The following is a 27,394-nucleotide window of genomic DNA, read 5'->3' as shown; positions in this document are numbered from 1 at the left end:
GCTACAGGAAGCACAGAATACAGTACCGTTAAGAGACTATGCTGTACTGAGCATGGTCATTCTCTCTGGGGGAAGGGGATGATCTTAAGATTCTAGCACTTGTAAAGCCCTCTGGGCATGAGTCACACTAGAGAGAGGTGCAGTGTAATACAGGCCAGTTAGCAGTGATAGTTCCTTTCGCAGTGTACCAAGTCATGAACCTGACAGATCTGCATTCCTGTTGATTTTTAGCAGAACTGTCATTCTGATTAGTTTGTGGGTTTTTTCCCTGTGTGTAATGATATTTGTACTACCCCTGTGTGGCTAGTCTCCCCCACATAATCTGCAATATTAGACGTTCTGCATTATATTACTTCTCTTTGAGATTTGATTTCAGCCCTGTCAGCCACGCTGCTCAACCTATCACCGGCCTCCTGCTGGTAAGACTGATGCCACAGACTCCTCGCCTGTTAGTCTCTGAAGAGCAGGGGGGTGGGGGGAAGTCTTCTGCAGTATTTATTAAAATCAATCTCTCTCATCTGCAGGGTTTCTTTTTATTATTTTCAACATTTTTCCTCCCACAGTCATTGCACATTATCGTTAGACATTAATAAAACTGGTCACTCACAGTGAGGGGAGGGGGGGAAATGTGCTTTTTATCAGGTATGTATTAAGAAAGCATGCTGAGCCCAAATGCTGCCTCTTGCAGTTAGTCATTTGTTTCTTATGAGGCTTCTCATTTCCTACTACCCCACCTTTGCAGCAAGCATGACTGCAGAGAGGCCCTATCCAGAGATACAACTCCTAAAAAGTTATGGGGAATCCTGTTTCCCAAGGGTTTGGCAGTGACTCTCTCAGGCTAGTGTTTGGAGTTCACTTCACCTGTGCCCAAATGATCCAGCTCAACTAGAATCTTGATATTGTGTCATAAAATCATAGAAATGTAGGTCTAAGGGGCCCTTAGGTAATCTAGCAGTCCAACCTCCCATGTTGATGTAGCTTTAAGTGTACTAAGAATGTCCTCACCAGCTATGCCTAACCTCCAGTAATAGGTATTCTACAGGTTTCCTGAGTAACCCATTCTGCTGTTAAACTATCTTTATAGTTCAATTATTTTCCTCCAATATCTAATCTAAATCTCTCTTATAGGGAATTAAGCCAGTTACTACTTGTTTTGCCTTTGGTAGAAATTTATCATCATTCATCCCTGGCCTCTTTACAATACTCTTTTCCATATCTCAGGACCATTACGTCCCACCTCAGCCTTCTCCTTTCTCAACTAAATATGTTCAGGTCTTCCAACCTCTCCTCACAGGTCAGCACAAGCAGAGACTGAATGCATGTGAACAGGAGTACTGTTACTGCTTTGCTGCTGTCATTCTCTGCCTCTACAACCTTAAGAAAACAAAGTAAACATGCAGAGTGATGACAAAGAGGTCTCAGACTGATTTGTCACACTCTGGTGCAAGGACTAAGGGGAGTCCATATGCACTTTGCTATAATCATAGGCAGCAGTGGGCCAGTCTGATACCCTGACCGAAGTGAAAGCAGCTGAAGGGCAGCTCTGAACTTGTGCTCCCTGCTGGCACCATTATGGGGCTGGTGGCAGATGGGAATAGTGGTGGAAAGCAACACCCCAGCAAATCTGCCCAAGATCACCCCTGCACTGAGGGCTTTGGTGGGAATGGTGCAAAGCTGGTCCATTGATGCAGCAGGCTCTGTCTAGCACAAAACCTTCATGCGCCAGAGCTGCTCCCTGAGAAAGGGGGCTTATGACTTCTATGCTGGTACAAAGTTGCCTTTGGTCAGAGTTGAATCTTACCCAAAAACAAGTCAACAACTCATAGCCCAAATGCCACTGAGAGCTCTCTAATAATGCCACCAGTTTTGGCTTTCATGGCTAGGCCTGGTTAGCAGTGACAATTGGATAAGCTGTCAGTGGCCTATATGAAATGTTTACTGGCTACTTGACTGAAACAGTTGACAAGGGTCGGCATCGCAACTGGCTCTTCTGCTGACAGTCTCAGCAGTGAGACCAAGGAATGGATGGTCTGAAGCTCAGTAGGGCAACATGGAGGAAACCGGCTGTGTAGCAGCAAAACAGAGGTCCCTACCACTGTGAAACTGTCAGCTCTCACAAGTATTAAATTCGAGACTCAGCCCCAGCATTCAGATAAACTACAAATTCTATACCTATTGAGAAATACTCGTATAATTTGGTGTGGACATCACCGCCAATATTTCGGTATGACAACTGTTCAGTAAAAGCTGAGAGCTTTTTTTTTTTTTTTTTTTTTTTTTTAACATCCGTAGCAGGAATCAGGCAGAAGAGGAGCTCTGGGAAATCTCTGCAATGAAGCAGAGAGATTATCTTTAGGGATAATACTGTTTCCTTATTACAATTTCATCTTTCAGCATTAGAAAGTGACTGAATCTTTATCATGACAATGGCCACAACAGCAAGGTCTCAGAAATCTGTCTGAGAACAGCATCAAAACCAATATTATATTTAGTGCTACTGAAAACAATCAAGCTTAATTGCTCATTTTACTAAGTTTTACAGCTGATTTTAGGAGCCTGTTTTTAGGGAAGTGAGTTTTCTTGTAAAAATTTGAACTTTGACTATCTTTTTGATAGTTCCCATGGTCTGTCACATGCATTCTGGGATTGCATCCACCATGTGGGGAAGGTGGCAGTCCAATGAAGCAGAAAATCTAATTTGCTTTGCTTAATGCCACCTGCTCCCAGTTGATTTCTTTCTGTGATAAATTTATTTTTGTGAGGATGGAATGAAAGATAAAGAGTTACTGTTCCAAGAGACCTTCAAATTAAAAATGACAATGGTTTCCTAATAGATGCAAGATCTTAAGAATCCACTAGCTTTCCTCTATCTGCCACTGTTATTTAAGGTCAGAAGTACATGCTGCATAATTAGACATATTAAATACACAAAAGAATACACCGAGATGGAGACCTGCTGAAGAGAAATGCTGCTACTAAAATGAATCCAAGTGTAAAGCGTTAATGAAATTTACTATTGAAATGATGCTATTAATTACTTCTATTTGGACAGAAACTTGGATAGGGAAAAAGTTAGGAAACATTGAAATTAATATGGAACCAGTTGTAATATTATATCAGCCTCCTTGTCATTAATTACATGGTCATGAAGATACAGTCTTTAATTGCATGAAGTGTTTTTTCTGCAGAGCTTCTTCCCCATGCAATGAACAGGATTGGCACTACTCATGGAATGAAGTTTCAAGGTTTATAACAAACAAGGCCGGGATCTACAAGAACAGAAAGAACATCCTTCCAAGGACAGGACTGACGGGTCTTAGTGGATCCCAGGAAGTGGACCCAAATTTCATAATTGAGTAGCTTGAAATAACTCTAGATTTAAACATTGTTGCTTCCTATCTATATTTTAGGACTCCGGCTACTGAGGACAATTTTCTGGAAGAAAAATATCCATCTTTTCTCTATTCTGTATGAGCTCTACAATTTCCCTGATTCCTCAGGGGAAAAATGCTTTTTCCCCAATGGAGCTACACTCAGTTTTAAAACTGACTGCAAAACAAGAAGACAAAAATCTGCTCCTCTTTTCCTTGTGTTCTTAAAGTTCTGACAAGGGCCTTCCTCTAGAGAGCCATCTTCTTTGCTTCTTTGTATTTACTGTCACCTGCCAGCATTTTGTTCTGTCTCGGAGACAGTAGGCTAGCTACACTGGCAACTTCTTGTGGCTGCTTTTACCAATAACATCAAACAAGCTGGATTAATAGCAATGAACACAGTTGTTGGGGGGGGGGATTAATTTTTTTTTCTCTCTGTGAGTGATGAGTTTTTTGTTTGATTTCTGACTTTGGATCTAATCAGTTCATTTGAAGAGAAAATGATCCCAGGGATAGACAGCTGATGTTCCCTATTGGACAGAATTTGAAACAATCTAAATAGTATAAGTTACAGAAAATATGGCTGTCAAACTGAACCTGATTTTGATGCTTGTAAATAAGTTGGATATTAGCATATTACTCAGTCAACAATTCAGGCTGAGATGGTCTTTCTGGATTCCTTATGTTCATATTGAGTTTCATGACTTGCCATCACTCCAGAAAGACAAGGTGGGTGAGGTAATTTTTTTTAATGGACAAATTTCTGCTTAGATCAGAAACCTGTCTTTTTCATCATACTGAGCTGCTCTTCAGGTGTTGGGGAACCCTAACCCGATTTTAAGAGAAGTGCTGTGTAGTTCAATAGCTTGTGTTTTTCACTAGCAGAAGATGATCCAATAAAATATATTATCTCACTGTGTCTCCCTAATATCACGGAACTAACAATACCTAACAATAACATTTGCCAGCAATTCATCAGTTAGGATATGTCTACACAGCACAATTATTTCGAAATAACTGACATTATTTTGAAATAACAATGCTAGCAACTACACAGCAATTCCGTTATTTTGAAATAATTTTAAATAATGGACGGCTTATTCTGAAATCTGTAAACCCCATTCCACGAGGAATAACTCTTATTCCAAAATAGCTATTTTGGAATAGCAATAGTGTGGATGCTCCACTGCTGCTATTTTGAAATAGCTCCTTCCCAGGGCCATTCGAAGGGTATGTCTACACTACCACCCTAGTTCGAACTAAGGTGGTTAATGTAGGCAACCGGAGTTGCAAATGAAGCCTGGGATTTGAATTTCCCGGGCTTCATTTGCATATTTCCGGGTGCCGCCATTTTTAAATGTCCGCTAGTTCGGATTCCATGCCCGCGGCTACATGCGGCACGAACTAGGTAGTTCGGATTAGGCTTCCTATTCCGAACTACCGGTACACCTCGTTCCATGAGGAGTAACGGTAGTTCAGAATAGGAAGCCTAATCCGAACTACCTAGTTCGTGCCGCGTGTAGCCGCGGGCACGGAGTCCGAACTACAGGACATTTAAAAATGGCGGTGCCCAGCAATATGCAAATGAAGCCCGGCAAATTCAAATCCTGGGCTTCATTTGCAACTCCGGTTGCCTACATTAACCACCCTAGTTCAAACTAGGGTGGTAGTGTAGACATACCCAAAGTTATTACTTCCCAGTGCCTTCTCAATCAAGGTAGCACATATACATTTGGGAAGCCTGCCTTGGACTAATTTTGAGGCTTCCCTGTAGTATAGACATGCTATTTTGAAATAATCTGTTTCAGAAAAACAATTCTGAAATAGCTTATTTAGAAATAAGCCTGCTGTGTAGACGTACCCAAGTACTCTAATTATATGAGCAAAAGGTGTAATGGGTCAGTGACACAAACCAAAACATTGGCACAGTCCTGGAGATTGTTGCATGTACGCTTTCTCTCCAGTGGACAGTATCACACCCCAAGAGAGCAGTACATTTTAAAATAAATATTCTTCATCATTAGCTTTCTAGGGGTTTTCAGGCAGTTAGCACCTGGTTAACTGATAGCTGGCACATGCATACGCTATTTTGAGTCTTCTGTGCTGTGATAAATCTAATTTTAGTGTTTAAAATGTTTGTGACTATGTAGTGCTATTTCCATGATGCCCTGCTTGGCTCCAGGTCACTTACATTTTGTCAATCAGTCCTACAATGTTATTTATTTATCTATCACTTAATAACCATGCTGCACAGAATAATTTATCTGGCATAGCATGACAATTTGTACTGTAATTTGACCCCTGCTGTTGCAGACTTGCATTCTGTTACAGCAATGACTGAGAAAATTAAGATTCCTAGGTCACTTTTCAGACTGTTTTCTGCTTTTCATAATTTCATTCCACTTCATCTTTGATCGAAGAAAGAAATGTGAAATTGGCAAAAATCACCATGTTGTTCCACTCTCTAGATCTTAGTTAAATTCCATAAAGCTATGAGGAGCAGGGCTATACATACTTGGATTGATAGCCTAGACTTTTATGCTACCAAAGTTAAAGTAAAAATTCTACAAATGTTTTGCACAATTCTCCTGCGATCTCAGAATACTTTACCAACCTCTTATTTTTCTTACAAAGGTACGTAAAATACCCTCAGTAGTATATCTTTTTTCCTCCTCCTGAAGCCTAAATAGTGTTAAGAAAGTCAGAAATAGAATATAATTTTTATGCTAACTGGGTGTGGTGGTGGTATCTAGTGCTTTATGCATGCCCATGTATGGATGGAATAAGGGGATGGGGAAAGCATGAAAGAGAAACTTAAAGGAGATGGGTGTCATAAAATGTTACACGTTAGCTTCTTCGTCACAGAAAACTGAAGGAACATAAAAATAGAGGATATTGAAATAACATAATTTAATTCATCTGTGTTTGACAGTTTAGTTTTAGATGTACTCCATAAGACTGATGTTTTTGCTACATGTGGTACTCCATTTGAGGTGTTGGCTTTCAACACAGTAAAAGGTGGAGCTGATTGATAGAGCACTGGATTTTCTTACCTGGTCTGAGAGGTGTTGCTACTTAGGTGCATTTTCTATGGAATAACACTTTCCATGTTCTGTTTAGTGCCAATTATTGTATTTTTCAGTGCAATCTTCCTTCTCAGCTATTGTAGACAAGAGTGTGTAAGTTTTCCTCTAAGGATGTAAAGGACTGTTTTTGTTACACATGTACAATGTCTAGCACAACATGGGCTGAATCTCTGATGGGAGGTAGGGGACCTCTAGGTGCTACTGAAATATAAATTATAAGATCCCTTAGTTTGATTTGAAATGGGAGTGTCATACTTAATAACAGTCACAAACTGTTATCATTCACACTGGTTTGGATTGCAGTCATGATAAGTTTCAGTTCGTGAATTGGCCAGTCCTACCCCTTTCAGTCAGAAAGGTTAGCAGATGTTAGCTCCTCCATTAGGAGGAGCATTGCCAGAAGATCTAGAGAAGTGATTATTCCCCTTTATTCGGCATGGGTGAGGCCACATCTGAAATGTTGCATCCAGTTCTGGGCCCCCCACTACAGAAAGGATGTGGACGCATTGGAGAGGGTCCAGCGGAGGGCAACCAAAATGATTAGGGGGGTGAAGCACATGACCTATGAGGAAAGGTTGAGGGATTTGGGCTTATTTAGCCTATAGAAGAAAAGGGGGGATTTGATAGCAGCCTTCAACTTCCTGAAGGGAGGTTCCAAAGAAGATGGAGAGAGGCTGTTCTCAATAGCGATAAATGGCAGAACAAGGAGCAAGGATCTCAAGTTACAGTGGAGGAGATCTAGGTGGGATATTAGGAAAAATGATTTCATTAGGCAGGTGGTGAAGTACTGGAATGGGTTACTTAGGGAGGTGGTGGAGTCTCCATCCTTAGAGGTTTTTAAGTCTCGGCCATAAAAAGTCCTGGCTGAGATGATTTCATTGGGATTGGTCCTGCTTTGGGTAGGGGGCTGGACTCGACCTCCTGAGATCTCTTCTAGCCCTAGGATTCTGTCTTTCCTCACTCTTGCTTTGAGAGCAGCAGGGGTAAGGTTATAATTAGTTAATAAGAAGAACTTTATGATTGCTTCTAAATGTCCCATCATAAAGATCAGGGTGTTGGGCTCACTTTCATTTGTGCTTCCATAGGCTTTAGAGCTACGATTTCCATGCCACTTCTACCCCAAGAGACTTCTACTGAAGGGTTTTAGAGCTGACCGTAGATCCCACCAGACTATCCACTGTTGATTTTGAGTTGAGCCTTACTCTTTTTCCTGTACTAATTAAGCTAGAGTTCCATACTCAGGAAACATATTACACTGAATGGCTACATCTAGACTGGCATGATTTTTCCGTTAAAAACATTTGCGGAAAAGAACATCTAGATTGGCACGGACGCTTTTCCACAAAAAGTGCTTTTCCGGAAAAGCGTCCGTGCCAAGCACTTTTTGTGGAAAAGTGTCCGTGCCAATCTAGACGCGGTTTTGCGCAAGAAAGCCCCGATTGCCGTTTTCGCCATCGGGGCTTTTTTGCGCAAAATAGTTTTGAGCTGTCTACACTGGCCTTCTTGTGCAAAAACATTTCCGGAAAAGGGCTTTTGCCCGAACGGGAATGTCAAAGCATTTGCGCAAGAAGCACTGATTTCAGACCGTAGAACGTCAGTGCTTTTGCGCAAAATCAAGCCGCTGGTGTAGACAGCTGGCAAGTTTTTGCACAAAAGCAACTGCTTTTGCGGAAAAACTTGCCAGTCTAGACGCAGCTAATGGCTACGTCTGTCATCGATATCTATTTCTCTAACCCACATTTATTCTTTTAGAACTTGATCATTTTATGGTTTTGGATGGCAAGTATTTGAACTGAATATTTAGATTCTGATTCTCAAATGTCATGCAAGAGTTCATCACTGGACTTTCTTGCTAAGTGGAGCTGTAGAGACCAGATATGTAGGAGATTTACTACCAAATATACATGTAGTGAGGGTATTATCTGTGTGGATCCAGATTTGCAGGCAACAAATAGAATCACAGAGTCTCCTGACTCTGTTTTATTGTAAAAAAATATATATGCTTGGTAAAAGTTTGTCTAGAAATAGTCACATACACAATGCTGAGTTCCTCACACTAATACTGAATCTACCTAGAAGGATAAAACAAGATAGTTGGCTCCAGAGGTACTAATATCTGGAATTGCACAGAGGTACTTCTAGAAATACAACTATAAAACTTTCTGTTTTTATCTAAAAGCTAAATATCAATTCGGGTGGGGGATGGGGAAATGTCATTCCCAGGCACCAGTATTGGGCAGATCTACAGACATATATGTTTTCCATATGCAAAGGTTCTAATAAATAAAAATAACAAATTGGCAGAGCCTTCCTCATCACAGTTCTGCTTGGTCAGTCTCTGGCTTGTGTAAGTTCTCCTTTTTGTTTTGAATGGCTTCAGGCCTACTGGGATGTGAAATTTCCCAATGATCAAACTTTGAGGCCAACTGCAGGAAGAATATATTGGGGAATACTTGTCCTGACTCTGACCTTTTACTTCCTGGGTCAGTCCCTTGCAGTTGCTTGCCTTGCAGAAATTACATGGAAAGTCTTTCATCATTGTTGCTGCTCACTTTTATTCTGAAAGTACTGCAAACCCTGTAAATTAAAGGGTGCGGCAAGAGACATTTTAAAAATATGAAGACTATGGAGTTTATCCCTTGCTATATTTTTAGCAGTAAGAAATCCAGTCATAATACTTCACATTCCAGAAATGAGAGCACTGTAGTCAGGGGAGAGGATAGAGTAATTTTTCTCCTTGTAGCAATACCAACGTTAATTGAGATAATAGAAATGTTAGGTCTGGAGCTCCTGGCTAGGGTGAAAAGGCAGACTACAGAGGATATAGGGGTATGAGGAAGATTCCCCCCTTCCCTCCGTACTTCTCTTGCTGCTTTGTGTGTGAGGGGAACATTTAAAAGTGATCATAAAGTTCTTAAGAATGGACTAAAACCTCACCCCGCTACTCTCAAAGCCAGAGCGAGGAATGACATCTGCTCACCTATTTCTCTGAAGTGGGTAGGCCTGGCCAACCCAAGAATTGAAACTTGTCATGATTGAAATCCAAACCAGTGTGAATTAGGACAGTTCAATTCAGAAAAGCAGCCAGGAAACTGCTATTTGCATATTAGTTAATTGAGTGCCCTTCATGTAGATTCCTGTTTCCTCCTCCTGCTGCTGCTGCTGGTACCCGTGTGGTAGTACAGATTCTCTTGTTTAATGTCTGTCATGGGTGGTGGGTGAAGCTTCCTCTGGGGGAGGTTAGTTCACTACCCCACCTTCACCCAGCCCCTCCTCCCACTTGGCCCCTGCCACCACTTGCCACATTGGTCCTCTTCTTCCCCTCTGTGAGATTTCGCCCCCTCCATTCCCTCCCCCCCCCCACTGCCTGCTGCTTAATGTGTCATACCCCCCTTCCCCCTGCCTTGCAGAGGAGGGACACAGTGAGTGGCAGGGACTTCTGGAAAGGGGAGATGAAGTGGAGGAGAGGAAGGACATAGCTAGGCAGCAGCAGGCAGTGTGGGCTTTGGAGAAGGGATAGAGCAGGGATAGGAAGATGTAGCCATGTAGCTAACATGTAGTATTTTAGTGTTGGTATCAGAATATAATAATAAACCTTGTGCAAGGTGATGTGCCTTAGTGTACCTTGTGATCCACTCTTTCTGACTAGCAGGAAGGAGCAGCCTAGTGCCATTGGTAAAGATGCCTTAAGCAGGCTGTCTTTGGCTGATACTGATATCAAGGCAGGAACACATTAGTCCAGTCCTAGCAGACGATGGCCACCATATGTCATAGGGTTTGTTGATGTAAGTGATAGATGTTACAGAAGTCTGTAACTTGTAATTACAAATAGTTCTGTACTTGGTAGTGATAGGTTTTGATAGGAGTGAAGAAAGTGTGTGTTAATAGGATGAGTTATAAGGTAATTTTTAGGCTCAAATGTACCAAAAGGGATCTCAGAGACACTGGAAGGTCATATAAATACTCCCCTCATAAGAGCAGATTGACAACCCTGAAGGTAGAAGCAAGCACTCACAAGGTGGGAAGATTATATCCCACTGAAAGCAGGGTCTGGCAACACCCAGAAAAGTTATTAGCAAACTGTTTTTATTGTTTATCATCAATCTCCAGATAATCAGTCACTTTGCAACAAATGTTTACAACAATGCAGCAAAATCCATGGACTTACATAAGAAGGGAGTCTTTTAAAAGATGGGACTTTGGATTCATCCTGCCAACCAACAGCCTTGGAGTATCAGAACTGTGACCAAAAGAACCAGATCCCCACTCAGGCCCAATGCAACTGGCCGTTAGATTGGTCCGAGCCACAGACTGGTACCTATAACAATGCTGGTGGGACACTGTGTATGAATTAATGCATATGCTTTTTACATTTTATTCTCAATAAACATGGAACATTGCCCTTTCTTCTAAGAAGATCCTGTATGCTTCTTATTGGCATAACAAAGAGATGGCGCATAAGCAGGGCCTCCAAGGTGGATCCAGCGGTGGATCTGTGGTAGTTATGCCAGAGGAGGCTTAGCTTATACTCACTGCTTATGGTCCCTGTAATTCACTGTCCCTTCTCACCCCAATTTGTACTTCCATCTTCCATCTTTTCTGTCCCAAAGGTCACCATGGTGCCCCCTCCTTGGCAACAGATGGTGTTTTCAGCAGTACTGGTTACACTTACATCAACAAACCAATGCTGCTGCAAAGATATGATGAACATTTCTGATACCTTCCCCTTCCCTGCATGTAGAAATGTAGGCACTCTTTGTAATCCTGTGTCATTTGCCTCCCTTTTTTGGTGCACACTTTCCTTCTAGTGTAGTGTGACCGTGTCCCCGCCCTCAGTCCGTCTCGGGGGGGGGGGGGGAGAGAAGCGGTCACTCGTCTTTTCAGGAAAGTTGTTTAGCCTCGGGCGACGAGCCCGTTCATGGTTAGGGTTCCCTCGGGAGGAGAGAAGGAAGGGGGGCCCGGGCCCGCCCTCACTCCCGGACCCCAGCCCAGGGCCCTGAGGATGGAGACTACCCATAAGTCTCTGTCCAGCTGGTGGGGGGGTGCCCCTAAACACACCAGCCCACGGGCTATCTCGCCGCCCTGCCCTGGGCTGCTTCCTTCCTCTCTCCTACCCCGGTTCCAGGGTGTCAGTCCTCCACTGCCGGTTCCCTCTGCCGAGGCTGACGGCATTCCCGCGGCTCCTCTGCAGTCGGTTTTCCCCCTGCCGAGACCGTCGGCGTCCTTGCGGCTTCTCTGCCGCCCGGGTGGGGGGTATTCTCGCAACCTCCTCGCGTTCCCCTGTCGGGACCTTGCCCCGCTCAGCTGTGCCGCTGCTCCTCTCCAGCTGGGCGGTGCGGCTTTGCTCAGCCATGCCGCGGTGCCGCCAGCACAGCGGCGGTAAGTGCTCTGTTGCCCTTCTCCCAGGGCACAGAGTCTTGGGGGTTGGGTGCGGGGTCTCGGCGCCCCGTCACATGTAGTCAGAAAACAATCAGACCTCAAATCAGAGTCCATTTCTGCCTCTTTAAATTTGCCTTTGAGGCAAAGAATTCTGATAAGTAGCTAAGAATGGCAATGACTCTGGCTGTCTATGCCTGGAAAGCACCTGACACATCTTGGCACCTCCACATAATGAATAATAAAATGCATGTTTCAGAATCCCAGAGGGTTAGGCATATCCAGAATGGAGAAAGGCATCGCCTTGGTTGCAGAGTACTGATCCTGCTGTTTTCCCATCGTTATAAGAAGTGGGGCACATTGGCCTTGATCTGATTGGCTTATGTAAAAATCAATAGAAGATGTCTGCCTTCACTAAGCAACTCTCCACGCTTTGTAATTACTGTTATTCTGAATTCGAAATCTACGATCCACATTAATCCCTGGCTGCATATTTAAAGTTAATTATTTGTGCAGCTGCTTACAGAATCTAATGATTTCAAAAGGTTACTTCTCCTGTCCTTGAACAGTTATTTAATGCATTTGAAAGGTTATGTCTCTTCTTTGTATCTTACCCATTGCTTTTCTTTTTGAAGATAGTTTCCATAGTATTATTTGTTTAATCTGCTTTTTCAATCACATTCACAGTAAGGTAAAATTATACAGTAAGGTGCAAAGCTGACTAGCACATTGTTGTTGATACACAAATAAGGTGTTCTATTTAAAAGGGAAATGTAACCAACAGTACCCTTTAACCTATAGCTGTTTTCATAGAATTTCATGATGCTTGTCTTGTTTGCTTCCTGAAAAATTATCAAGTACCATAACTGAACTGAACCCTGGGCATATCTTTTCTCTCAGGTCTCAAACACTATTTTAAAATTCACTTAAAGGTGGAAAGTTATTACACACAGCTTTTAATTAAATTCATGCCAGGCAGGAGGATGTTTTTGCATAGCCTTTCATTATAAACTGTAAAGTTAGTTAAATTTAACATTAGTTAAATATCAGATTCTGCAAAAGCAAGAGAATCTAAAGTTGGGAGTGTCAAACCCCTTATGTCAACTCGTTATTCGGCATCGCCCAGATAAGGAATTCCAAGTGACTTACCAACATCATTTACCCCACAAAGGGGAAGAAAGATGTAAATTAAAGCTTTGCAAAGATTTTTTTTCTTTAGTTCATAGGCCAAACTGAAATACACTTTTTTTGATTGACCCAAAATAACTTTTCTTAGCAAAATGAAAAATATATTATGAATCAAAATGTTTGACTTGGTAATTAAACATTTTGAGCATTTTAAACCATTTTTAAAATACAAAGAAAGGCATTTTTGAAATGCTTACCAAATAGAAGGGGTTAGTGAGGGAGATGGTGCCAGGCCACCTTGCCACTTTGTGGTTGGGATGTGAAAGTCCCGGATTCAAGTTTGCCCTCCTGATATTAACAGGACATTGAAGTCTTGTGATGAGTTTGACCAAACAGCATTTTTTAGTGAGTAAATTATTCATCTGAAAAGCTTTGCCTGGTTCCAGTGTAAATTATGGTTTCCCATTTTGCAGGTGAAAAGGGAGAATCACTTAAGTGACTGGTGCAAAGTTACATGAGAAATCTGTGATAGAGCTGTAATCATAGCCCAAATCCTGTGAATTAGCCCATGACCATTTGGTCATTTTATAATAACTTGCTGCAAAGTGCCTAAATATTTCATCATGCAATGCATAGCGTTACTTAGTCATAAGTTTGTCAGAGGCTGGAGAGGGATGGCAGGAGACAAATCGCTTGATCATTGTCTTTGGTCCACCCTCTCTGGGGCACCTGGTGTTGGCCACTGTCGATAGACAGGATACTGGGCTAGATGGACCTTTGGTCTGACCCAGTACAGCCTTTCTTATGTTCTTATAATGTAAAGCTGACAGAGGCCAATTGACAGCAGGCAGGATCAAACCTGGGTCTCTTGAAGCTCTAGCATATGAGCCTCTACCACATCAGTTAGCTGAGGCAGTAGCAGGCATTTCAATCTTTAGCTGGGCTAGGTGCCACTAGAAGGGGACTATGCACCACAACAAGGATATAATAACACCTTTCCTTTGTGCCCAGGTCTTGCAATTATTTGAGAAGATGTGTAAAAAAATGCCGGTACTCCAGGGGGAAAGTAGTTGAGCTCTGACTGGAGGTGCTCGTACTGCATACCAGGCAGTAGCATCACAAAAAAAAGCACTTAATTACATCCACTAATGTGGATTGAAATGGTGGATTTAAAAAGCTTTATGAATGCTGCAGGTAGTCTTGACTCTCTCTAGAGCAGTTTTGAGCAGTTTTCTTGTCCATCCTTACTAACTGTGCAGAAGTGATAAGTTACTGCCCCTTGATCAATGCACTATAATCGCTTCCAATGAGTTTCATTTGAAACTCATGAATTACTTGTCATTGTATCAATCTGGTATCTGAATATAATCTGCAATGCACATAACTTCCCCCAAGTTTTTTTTACTAAGGATATGCATAGCAGACTTTAGTCAACAATAATACATGCTCCCCTCTGTGGCATAGTGTAGAAGGGATAAAAGAGTGGAAATGCTCTGAAAAGCACCCTAGGTATGGAGATAAGCAATAGCTATATTTCGTGTTTTCCTTTCCACACCCTCTGAGAGTATGGAAGCATCTTCATGTGGAAATTAATAGCTAAAGCCAAGCATGTTAGGGATTGGAGGCATGATGTCAGAAGAAACTTCTGAAAAAATCCAGCTTTAGGGATCCATGAAGCTATGGCCCACTCACACTTAACCTGGCAGACATAAAGAAAAGCTCAGATTCTCTTGTATGTTTTTTTTTAAATAGAAAACTTGAGCTCTTTTGCTTGTAATGAGTGCCTTGAAAATGTAAACTAATTGCTGGGTCTTAAAAACAAAACAGCAACAAAAACACCATCCCAAATTATCAACCAGGTTGGTCACAATCCCCTTTCAGGACTCCAGGACAAGACTTCAAGGTCAGAAAACAAATATGCAGGTTCCCTATATCAACTTCCCAGGAAGCCATTTACTGGCAATACATCCATCCCTAATAGACCTGAGCAAATTATTCACTTTTCCAGTTTGAGGACCGAACCGGGCCCTTCTCCCCACCCATGAAAGTAAAGTTCTGAGTTAACCTGAAATTGAAATTTGGGGGCTTTTTCCTCACTGAAATGAGAACTTTCATTCAGCCTCAAATGAAGCTTTCCATTGCGGGTGGTGGTTATTAGGGATGTTAAAATATGTTTATTTAGGTAAACATGTAACTGCTGAAAATTTCAGTGGTTACATGTTTACATGGAGGCAGCTCCCATGGAGCCACCTGCCCTGGCCTCCCTGTGCTGATGCCAGCAGCACTGGGGATGGGAGTAGCTTGCATGTAACCATGAAGATTAACTGATGAGCCCAGGCTCGTCCATGTACTGTGTACACGTTTACACTTTAACATCTCCAGTTGTTACCCTTAAAAAAAACTAATTACTGTATAGTTAAAACACGTGTGACACTGGTGGCATGTCAGATACCCCCCAATCCTGCACCCCGTCTGCAGCAAGATGAGACTCTGCGAGCCAGTAGAATAGAGCAGGTTTATTGCTTCTCTAGGATACAACACAGCATCAGCATGATGTGGACCTAAGGAGTTAGGGCCAGGCAGCCTTAAACCAGGTAGAGGTCCACAGGCCCCCGAACCCTCAGTACTCAGCTTAGTCTCTTCTCCATGTTTTCCCAGCCAAGACTGCCCCTTTTCCAAGCCCCACCCTTCCTTTGTTCAGACCCCTTCCCTGGACTGGTAAGAACTGGTTGGACCATAGACTATGTGACCTGAGGGTCCTCAGGGCAACACCCCGCTGGGCAGTGCTTACTGACACAGGCCAGAAGAGGTCACCCAGAGCCCAAGCATAGCAACCAGAGAATGGCCAAATGGACAGCACCCCCCACTACATCATAGTGATTGAGGGTTGTTTTTTTAATTCTAGCTGACACATTTTGCCCAATTCAGCCTAACTTTGAAAATAGCTTCAGTCCACTCAAAACTGCATGTTTGTGAAGGCAAACTATGAATCCCAAAAGTTTTGTTCAGGTCTAATCCCAAATTCCCTAGCCAGGTGTTTAATTAGCTGCTGAGCAGTCTCCATGAGCCCTGCCTCATATAAAGGCTTAAGAACAAGACCCTAATCCTAGTAAGACACATTCCCTGGAGAAACAAGGTGGGTGAGGTGATATCTTCACTGTCTGTTGGTAGGAGACAAGCTTTTGAGCTGCAACTAGGAGCTCTTAATATCAGATGGCAAGAGTCAACAGTTTCCATTGTTGGGACCGACACTGCTACAGCAACAGTGCATATGTTCCTCAGAGGAATTTAGCAACAGATGTACAGTTCTGTACCTGACTAGTCTGTTAATTTCTAAGGCAGGGGTCAGGAACCTTTTTTGTGTCAGGGGCCACTGACCCACAGAAAAGTCAGTCAGGGGTTGCACACCAGTGAGAAGCAAAAACAAACAAAAAAACACCCCTCACTGACGTGGCCTCTGACTGAGAAGGAGAAACATTCTTCACATTTACCTCCCACACCAGAAACTGGGATGGGGGGGCAGGCCAGTAGATTTTGTAATACTCCAGCCCCAGGGTAGGGAAGCAGGGGGCCTGGAGCATCAGCATGAACTCCCCAATGCTGTGGGGGCCCTGAGATTTGGGGGTCAGATCCAGGGAAGCTGTGGGCTGCATCTGGCCCTGGACCTGAGGTTCCCCTCTCCTATTCTAAGGCCTTGTCTATATTTAAATGGCTACCACGTTTCAGTGAAGACGCTACTTATGCTGGCAGCAGAGCTTAGGTAATTCACTTCTCAAAGGGGTGGTATCTATGTCGAAGCGAGAAGCCTTATCATTGATGTTGTGAAGTCTACACTGAGTGTTAGGTAGTGTAACTATGTTGCTCAGGGATGTGGAAAATCCTGAGTGACATAGTTTTACATAAATTGCTAGTGTAGACTGAGCTTAAGGGACAGTGCTTTTTTTGTTTTTGCATCTTGTGCACCATAATGACTGTACAGGTGTCGCGAGAATCACAGGTCCAATGATAAATACCCAAGGGGGAAAGGACAGAACCAGGTGGACAGTTTTATCAAATAAAAAATATTTATTTATGACAATGGTGAATTTATAGTATTTATTCTAAGATTTTTAATAGACCGTGTTAATAATGGATTTACAGTATTTATTATATTTATTCTATGGTTTCTAGTAAAACATGTCAGAGATATAAGGATGGGAATGGCAAGGGGAATAATCTCTAATCTTAAAATATCCAGCTACAGTAATTAAATAACAGTGATAACTACAAACTCTTATATACTACACAAAAACAACTACAACACTAAGCTTATACAACAGGAAAAAATCAAATCATACATACCAACTTACACAGCACACGGAACATTTCACAGATATCGGTTCAGTTGCGAAGGCCTTGGTTACGCCCAAGAGTTGGGGGAGGTGGCTGGTCGGTTGATCAGGCCGGCAGCGCTTTGGAAGTATACGAGAAGGTGGTACGTGTGTTGCGAAGACCTCCTAGAGCGAACTGTGCCATGGGTATTTATCCCCAAATCTGCACATCGCTTTCCTGCACTTGCATATTACCATATATGGCCCAATGGTCACCAAGTGGGGGGGAGGGTCTGTGTCCCAGGGGTTGGGCCGAAACAGTGCAGGTTTCATGTGACCAGGTAAGCCCCACAGTTCTTACGCCAAGGTGACGGGTGGGAGAGTCAGGCTATTTTCCCCTTTTCACACCTTCCCCTTTTCTAAAGGCAATGGTATGCAGGAAGGGTGCGGCCGGTTTCTCTCAAGGAGTCAAGAGCGGTCTGGCCAAACTTTTTTACTGGGTGGCAGTTTCTTTTCGCTAACAACAGGCAGTCCCCGGGTTACATGGATCTGACTTACATCAGATCCCTACTTACAAACGGGGTGAGGCAACCCCGCACTAGCTGCTTCCCCCCAGCAGAACAGGGAGACACGAAGCTAGTGCCCCACCCCAGCAGACCAGGGAGACGCGGAGCGGCTTTTCTCAGCAGACACCTCAGCTTGAAAATAAAGGATTGAGGGAAGTGAGGTATGGGAGAATAAAACTGAGCTCTGGAGAAATGTTTGGCTAGAGTTTCCCCTATAATATGTACCAGTTCTGACTTACATACAAATTCAACTTAAGAACAAACCTACAGTCCCTATCTTGTACGTAACCCGGGGACTGCCTGTATGTCTGAACGTCCATTGTTCTAGGTGTCACTCTAGGATCTCATTGCACAAGGAGTTAAATAAGGGCAAAATATGCCCCCCTTTAAACTTACTTCAGATTCATATGGAGGGAACTTCAGACCATTAATTAAGTTAATCAGAATCCACTGTATCTTTCTATCAACTTGCTTTTTGTTTGTATGACTGGAAGAGATCCAACTTCTCAGGCTACGTCTAAACTGCTGCTTTTTATCGGAAAAAGGTACACAAATTGAGCTCTGCAATTTGTGTACCTTTTTCCCATTGTTTTTTCGGAAGAGGCTTTTCTGAAATTTGGCCCATCTATGCTGGGCCAAATTTTGGAAAAATCTCCTCTTTCGGAAGAGCCCTTCTTCCTCGTAAAACAAGGAAGACAAGGCTTCCAAAAGAGCGCATCTGCTCTTTCGCAAAATATGTTGTAAGAGCAGACGTGTTCCCTAGATGCAGTGGAGTTTTTCCAGGATACTGAAACTCCATAGTCTAGATATAGCTTCAGTGACTTGCTCATCTTAATGACAGTTTCAGGTGATGCAGAGGGTGTGTGGGATGCATGAAAGGAGATGCATTACTAAATGAATCAGATCTCCTAGAGAGACAGCTGGGGATAGTGTGCAGTTACCTATGACTGGTGTGCCCAGGTACATCCATATTTATAAACAACTATATCCTTGTATGGGAACCATTAAATCACTCTCTCCGAGGCAGCCCTGCCTGTGGCAGATCTACTTATGTTTATCTATGTCTTATGTCATCTGAGGATTGTAACCCTGTATATAGAGGGAAGGCTACTTTTTAGCAATAAATTGTCTAGCCAACAGCAAAGCAAATGCCTCCTATGCATAAAGTTGAAAAGCCTAAATATAGAGCCTGCCAGCGAATGGCTGTAAGATGACTGAGGAATCACCAAAAAACAAAAACTCAAGAAGCTTTGACACTTAACAGGACCAAATGTTAGCTTTCCATGAACAATAGCAGCAGTGGCCAGGAGCTCTGTGCCCTTCTGAATTGCTGGGCCTGGGGTAGCTGCCCCCTTTTCCTCTCTTTCCCCTGTTAGCAGGCCCAGGGGCATGGTAGGCACTGAAACATCTTCTGCCCTTGTCAGGGTGGCTATGCTATGAGTGCACAACCAAAAGGTGCAGCAAAACGCTCCCTCCCACATCCTGGCAATGTGGGTCTTCAAATAACTAAATGTCCTCTGAAAAATGAGATGAAATTCCATCTGAGTATTTGACAGATCTGTTCTCTCAGCTTCAGCTCTATCAGAATTTCTGATGCTATGTTAAACTATAAATCCTATCAAAAATTCATTCTCAGAGCTTCACTGACTTCAATGGGCTTACCTAACAGATACATTTGACTCACCCTCTTTTTTTAAGGGCTGGTATGTTGCCCACCATAAATGTTCTTTAAAGTAAGTATAATGGAGTAACTAGCAAATATCAAATTAGTTAAAATTGAAAACTGTGGCATCTAGTTTGCAATTCAGCACATGAAACCACCTGGCTTTGGATTCATTGCCTAAAGTTACCACAACAGCTTCTGAAATCACAAAAGAAAAACAAGAATACCTGCAATATAATTGAGCCTTTAAAAGGGAGAATCTGTCCTCAATTCAAAAAATAATCAAAGGTCAATCTGTTTCAGGTCTGTGTGGTTTTAAAATTCTTCAGGGTGTCCAAAAGAGATGTTTTCAGTCTGTCTCTGGCTCTCACGCACACTGCACTTCCCTGATTTCAGAACATAAATCAGTGTTTGCTAGCACTTCTATGAAAGTGTAAATAAAAGAGGCCTGATGACTCACTGCACAGAGGCAACAACTAGCCTATTTCACAGGCAAGACCACAGCTGCTATCTGCGTGCTCTTGAATTGGTTCAATATATCCTGTTAGTGTGAATGGATGTTATTGACTTCTCTGTGCTAACAGGCTGGCTTTGGAAGTGGAAATGGGGGAAGCAAGGGAAAATAGTTCAGAAATTCTCATGTTGAGATTCAGTGATACATATCCTTCTCACCTCTCCCATTTGCATCTGCACATCCTTTGTGTGTTTGGTGGCATCTAGATGAAGCAATGGGCTTAAACTGAAGTGAGAGATGTTTAGGTTGGACATTAGGAAAACCTTCCTAACAGTCAGGGTAATTAAACACTTGAATAAATTGCCTGGGAAAGTTGTGGAATCTTCATCACTGGAGATATTAAAGAGCAGGTTAGACAGACATCTATCAGGGATGATCTGTGACCAAACCGTTACAGGCAAAGAGCCAAAATAGTTGTGCATATAGTGCAAAGAGCTGGAGGGGGGGAAGCTCCAACCCCATTTGGTTGAACAACAACAAAAAAAAAGGACATTGCCCAGTTAAAAAACCCTCAGGTTGGCTTTTTGGCCATATCAGGCTCCCGCTGGCTAGCACCATCTTGCCGGCACCATTTTGCTTCGCTGCACCAGATGGCTCTCCAGCACCCACAGTGAGCTCAGGGTTCAGGGAGGCTCCGCGAGCCACACTTTGAGCCGGGGGGGTGGAAGAGCTGCATGCGGTTGGCCACAGCTGATCTAGATGGTGCTTTGTCCCGTCATGAGGGCAGGGGACTAGACTTGATGATCTCTCAAGCTCCCTTCCAGTTCTAGTATTCTATGATTCTGAGACACATAGTGGCTAGACAAGGTGGATGAAAGAGTCAAGATGTGACTCTCGGTAACTCAAACTACATGTAGCTGACCCTTGCTATCTCCAGATTGGATCCTAGAAGATCTGCTAGCTTGGAAAGTGAACCACTCGCTTCTGTGTAGAAGGGGAGAGATAAAACTTGTAATCCCTCCAGAATGTGTGGGGAATACAAGAGGGGAAATTCACAGCTTCCTAAATAGGGGCCAATATGGTGCTTAACAGGGAAGTTATACTTCCTAAAATGGCCCATGGTTAGGATCCATTTGCATCTCACTTTTCATTTGAAAAGACAGGAACTAAATGGAGTTGTATCTGTTTACATGTTATACTGATGTACTTCCTAAATGTGCCACAACAATGTCATATAAACTTGCAAATTGTATAACCATTGAAATTTGAAAGTTTCAGAGGCGTAGCTGAGTTGGTCTGTAACAGGAAAAACTTAAACAACAACAAATAATTTAGTAGCACTTTATAGACTAACAAAACATGTAGAGGGTATCATGAGCTTTTGTGGGCACAACCCACTTCTTCAGATGACCTGAGTGTTGGAAGTCCAGAACCAGGCCCTAGGACTTGGGGAAGTGGGAGGGTCCCAGAGCTCAGGTTACAGCCTGAAGCCCAAACATTTAAGCCAGTTTAATGGACCCTTAGCTTTAACCCCATGATCTTGAGTCAGCTGGAATGGGTCTGTCACAGGTGTCTAATTGCAGTGTAGACCTATCCCAAGAGATTCCCACCCACACAAATCAATATGGAGTATGAGGCAGTGCAATCTGCTGAAACTGCTATACAGTTTAAACAGTCATCATGGTGTAAGTATTCCTAAATCGAAGTCCATGGTAATCTAATACAATAGTGATTTGCAATATGGTAATTACAACTATGACTGGACTCATTAATTTTTGGTAACAGTTGTTAAGCAGCTCATTAGGCAGGAATTGGACAGCACACGTCAATCTGGGAAGACTTTCAAAACCTTCCAATATTTTTTCTGTTCAGAAAAGGGGGGGAGTGAGGGGGTGGAGTTTAGGAACCAAAGCTGTTCAAACTCCGCAAGCCTGGTGGGCTTGGCAAGCATCCTACTAGTTCAATGAGCCCAGAGCAAGCCAGGGTATGATTATGTACAGCATTTAAACTGCAGGCCTGAAAAATATCAGTCAGTATTTTAGAACACTCTCTTTTTAATGGACACTGCTTCCTGCTGGAAAATATGCTGTGTGAACATTGCACACAATCCCGTATGTCCTTTCATAAACTGGCACAAGTCGGTGGTTTCTGATTTCATTCTGTTTTCAATGTGTTGATCCAAGACTTGCATGGACTGATTTTGTTGATCTGTATTAATTCAGCTACAGTACACTAGCTGGAAATAAACATGCATTAGTTCCTCTTCATATACCTGTACATTGGTTATTTCAGAACCTGCAGACATGAAAATTAAAGCTGTCAATGGCAAACACACCAGGTGTAACATCTTCTGAACATATGCTTTAATCAGAGACTTTCTGCAGGTATAATCAATTGCTTTTATGCAGCAGGAGGGATAAGGTCTGAGATGAGACAAAACTCAGGCCAAACAACCCTCCCTCTTGAAGGACATTTGATGTGAATTGGATAGATGGTGCCTTTTAAAAATTGAACCGGTTCACGTAGGATGCTTAAAGTTACTAGATTGACTAAGGAGAGGTGCTTTAATGTGCACATTCCACCAGATGACATGGGACAGAATTTGGCTGTGCTGGAAGTAGAGTTGACCCATTAAATCAATTGAGCTACATCGGAACTGAACCTGCTACAACTGCCAAACTAGTTGCTGCCTCTTTTCTTCTCCACAGAGCCTCTCTCGTCAGGCTCTGAAATCCAAGGGTTGCCAAAAATCAATTCTACTTTATCCCACTTTGTTACCTTCCTTCTTGCCATCTCTTCTGTAAACCACCAACCCCCTGCTTCTGCTCTATGAACATTTTTATTGCTTATTATCTTACTAGAAGTAACTAAACCAGCCATACAATATAACTGTCAGGCTACTCCCACATCTGAGCTGCTCAGTCTCCAGTCTCAAGCTGGGCCTGATCAGTGCCGTACTGCTTTCCTTCATCTTTGTTTGTATTCCCCACCGTCCTCGCCGTTCTGCCACTTACCTGTGGGTAATACCATTTTTCATTTTGGTGGGCATTTCCTAATACTGCCAGTGTCCCTTTATAAATAGAAAATAATGATGGGATATTGTCATCAGAACTGATCTTGCTATCCACATGAGGAAATTATATGCAAAGGAGAAGGGTTTTTTCCAAGATCGGTCTTTCAAAATTTGTCTGAGCTGGGTTTGGAACTCAGGCATACAGGTGGCTTCTAACCCTTTGTGTAGTCCATTTAGACTTCACTGTCACATTGTTCAAAACAGGTCTCCTATATCCAAAACTAACATTGTTTTTCTTCAACTCTTCCACTCCCCCACAACTACACACTGCCTTTATATACTCAGATTGCCTCTTAATTGATACTTCAATTAGTACAGTAAAATCTCACATAGTTTCTGATGTCACTGCTTCTTAATATGAAATCACATACTACTTTTGTTCAGTAGGAAGCCCATCTGTCTGTGAATTATGACAGTCCTTCTTTCCTAGTTCTCCTTCAGGGTAGAACAGATTTCTTTTATTTCTCTGCTTTACTGAGTAGCCATCTCTTTTCACATCTCGTTAGCAAAGTACCTTTCAAGGAAACGTCTCCAGTTCCCCAATGCTTGCAAGTACAGTGCTACCCTTGTACTTCAACCATTCCTACTTTCCTTAAATTACTGTGGATTGCCATGCAAGCTATTATTGTGAGGACTAGTGCCCTGACTTTGCACCAGGTAAACAGAACAGAGAAGGGTCTTTTTTTGGAGGTAAGGTGGGGTGCCAGGTTCAGTCACCTTTATGTGGAGCAAGCAAGTAGATTCTTGCAAACTGAACTCTACTCCCTTTCCACCCCCTCGAGTTTTACAAGAACTCAGAAGCAGAAGATTTCATGAACCTCTGTAAATGACAGTTGTCTAGACACTTTCATAATGGCAGCAAAGCATAAGTGATGTCAAAAAGGCAGGCTTAAAGTTACTAGATTCACTAAGGAGAGGTGATCCTCTGGTGATCCTCTGGGGTATGCTATTAATGTTCACTTCTCTGCCTGCCTCCCTTTGGCATTGTTTAGTGTAGCAGATTCTCAAAGGGGAACACTTTCTTTCTTTAGGGTAAAATGTCTGCCTCTTTCTGAAGGTATGCTGCAGTGAGCTATTTGCTATGAACATAAACTTGTGGAGAACATGCCACTGGGTTTTTCAGCTCTCTGCCATGTGTCTATCAGGTCCGTGATAAAAACCAGCACCAAATAAAATTTCTGCTTGGCCTTTAGACAAGCATAAACCCAAATCTGCTTAAAGTTTACTCCACTAAGCCCCTAGGAGCTTGTCCATGCTTGAAATAGTTTCAAACACGGGGCTGTTGACTCCTGTTTGAAATGGGATCACTCTGTCATGATCTCATTCTAGTGGTGACTTCTGGTGGTGGCCTGTTTAAGTGTGGTGGGTTTTTTAGCATCAGAAGGACAGATAGAGAAGTGGGAAGAGTGAGAATGAGAGAGGCTTTAGTGACGTGCCAATTTTTTTTCATGGATTTCATTTAATGTTTATAGTTCTCTCCAATGAGGAAGATAAATCTTTAGAGAGCTAAGGGCACACAACTATCTAAATGGGAAAAGCGCACTGCTTTTGTTAAAGTGAGCCCCAAGGATTTTTGGAGACGGGCAGAAATCTTCAGCTGAAATTCTCGGTGAAAAATGCCAACTTGGATACTCCGAATTGTGAATTCCTGTCAGTTTTGCTGACTTGTTCACGTAGGGTACAAGAGGAAGGGAAACACCCCCATGGCCAAAAAGTTGTTTTGACATGTTTGTTTCAATAATTTGATTCAGAATTACTCTTAATTTAGAAACTTCCGTCATATTTATTTAAAAAATAAAAATTCAAAAACAAAACACCTTGAGTCAAAATTATTTTTTTGAATTGTCAGCAAAACCAAAATACATTATTCATATAGGTCTAATAGTGGCTGCTGTAATTAAGGTTATATTGGAACTTCATTTTCCTCTTTCTTCTCTCCCCTCCCCTCAGTGAAATACTCCATTGGAGCGAAATCTGTTTTCCAGATTTGGTGTTATCCCAGAGGTGTGGTGGTTGGTTTTTTTTTTTTTTGTAAGGGAAGGGAGTTTTGGAAACTTTTTTTTTTAAGAAAATTCCTGCAATTAATATGGGTGTTTCGATAAGAAAAGGAGAAAGGCATAAAGTTAAGTAATAAACTCTATTTTGGAAGGTTTCCAGCTCTTCTGTTTTTCAGAGTAGTAATTCTAGTAAACTGCCACCTTACACAGAAAGAAATAAATTGCTGCATATTGTAAAGTAGTTGTATTGACTCAAACTGGACATGTTTTGTGTGTAGTTACTTCTGGAGAAGTCTCTTGGTAAGATCAATAATTTTGACTTGCTACACTAGATCATGACAATACTGTCTAGGCATATTAGGCATGGAGTTTTGTTAGTCCTTTATGAACTGTCTCAGCCTCTCTATTGTAATTTTTCACACACTTCCCTTTGTTGTGTGTCTGGGAAGTCTCAGCTGTGTGGAAAAGAATAATTTAGGGGATTAGTAATAGGATGTGGAACATTTCACCCCTAGGTCACTGGTTCGAATCCAACTCCCATTCAGTAGTGATTGAAAATCACTGCCATCTGATTGCTTTTCAGTGGCCTATCTGACATGAGCTAGTGGGCCCAGTCTACATCCTAATAGACAGGTATCCAAATCTTCACATTTAGTTGGCTTTTTTGTAGTCTCAGCAGCCAGAGGACCAATTTTAAATAGATGATATTGGGTGAACTATAGTACCTTCTTGACCTTGGAGGTAGTCTTCTAGGTAGGTAAGTGAGAGGCAATGTGAGGAAGGTAAGTGAGAGGCAATATGGAGGAACTTTTATGCTGTTGCCTTCATTGCACTTGCTGTGGGTAAATAGACAGCCTTACAGACTCAAATCTACTTTTTCTAATGCTAAAGTCTCTCAAGAAACTTAAATGGTCTCCTTTGTGTAACTGTCCTAGGCTATTAATCTAGAATCTAGCTAAGATAAAAGTCAAGTGAAAACAATTCAAAGGGGAAAGGTAATGGTCATAGCAATAAACACTTCCTCAGCCATAGCTGTCACAGAACCCTGTTAAAATACAGAGCCAAGACTGATCATTGGAATATCCCAGGTCACTGGGGAATTGTCCAAAACAGCCCCCTAGGACTAGTATTGTGGAATCTCAGCAGAGACTATATTGATACATGGGAACTGTGATCTTTTCTTACCGCTACAAATCGAACCATGAACTTGGATCTTATCAAGCCCTGAGCAGGATTGGAAAAAGGATGACATTTATATGCCTAAGCCAATTCAAAGTTAAAGAGCACAAACTGTAGAAGAGATGCACAAGTATTTGTTTCAGGGCATAAATTGAGACCTGATTGGGGGAAGGACATGTAGGAAGAAATTGCCTTCATGGATAGATTATTCCATGACTTCCCATTGTAGGGATTCTTGCATCTTTCCCAGAAGCACCTGGTACTGGCCACTGTCCTGTCAAGATCATGATAGTAGATTAGATGGACCACTGGTCTGCTTTTGTATGGGAATTCTTAAGTTCCACCCTTTTGTTTGGGTGTGTCGGCATTCATTATTTCTGGTGACCACTTTTGGTGGTTCTCAAGCAGTTTTTTCAGTTACACAGTACTCTGTCTGAGTCACACACTGTCTGCATGTTAACCAGAACAGACCTCTTTGGAAAATACAGTCCACCAGAGCTGTCTATACCCATCAGGTGGTGCCTCTTTCTAGTCCTCTCTGGGCTTTGATCTTTAAGTGGTCCAATCCTGGAATGAGGCTATATCCCCAGGGTTTCTCTTTCTGCAGCTCTCTGAAGGCTCAGTCCCTATTCAGTCATAGCAGCCATCCAGGAGCATCTTGCTCCCCCAGTGCCTGACCACACTGAACTGTCTGTGGCCCTGCTACTCTGTTAGGTACTCAGGCCTGCAGTACTTTCTTCTCTAAGCAGCATCTAAGTGCTGCTCTGTTCTGCAGCTCCTTTTATAGGGCCTTCCTGGCTAAGATTGGCTGCATTCCCTGCAGTCACTCTAGCTTGCTTGGAGGACCTTTCCACTACTCCATTCCTGGAATGGTTAAGGCAGAACCATGAGGCCTCCAGCAGGGGTCTTTGGGCCTAGTCTTCTCCATCACACCAACCCCATATCACAGGTCTGTTTGCTCTGCACCCCTTGCACCATCTGATACAATCCTTCAGGGTTGCCATGGAGAGTTCTTGAATTTTTCCACATGTTGCATAAGAGACCCAGACGGAGTGAAGGGTACCAGTCAGATTCCTCTGGTAAGACTATGTGTGTGTGTGGCATGAAAACCATAGGCTGAGTATTGGTGCTTTTGGTAGAGAAAGTGAATTTGGTTTTGTTGTCTTTCACATGAAGCAATACAAATAGTAA

The 27,394-nt window shown here is 42.5% G+C and overlaps 1 protein-coding gene across 2 annotated transcripts in view; it reads left to right on the top strand.

Annotated features, from left to right (window-relative positions):
* The window catches only part of NOX3 (NADPH oxidase 3), a 412,418-nt gene that overhangs the window by 188,197 nt on the left and 196,827 nt on the right, over positions 1-27,394 (top strand). The gene's annotated exons all lie outside the window — the stretch shown is intronic.

Source organism: Pelodiscus sinensis, chromosome 3 (assembly GCF_049634645.1).
Source record: "Pelodiscus sinensis isolate JC-2024 chromosome 3, ASM4963464v1, whole genome shotgun sequence".
Classification (NCBI taxonomy): Eukaryota; Metazoa; Chordata; order Testudines; family Trionychidae; genus Pelodiscus; species Pelodiscus sinensis.
Note: the sequence above shows the minus strand (reverse complement) of the source record. Positions and strands in the feature narration are given on the sequence as shown.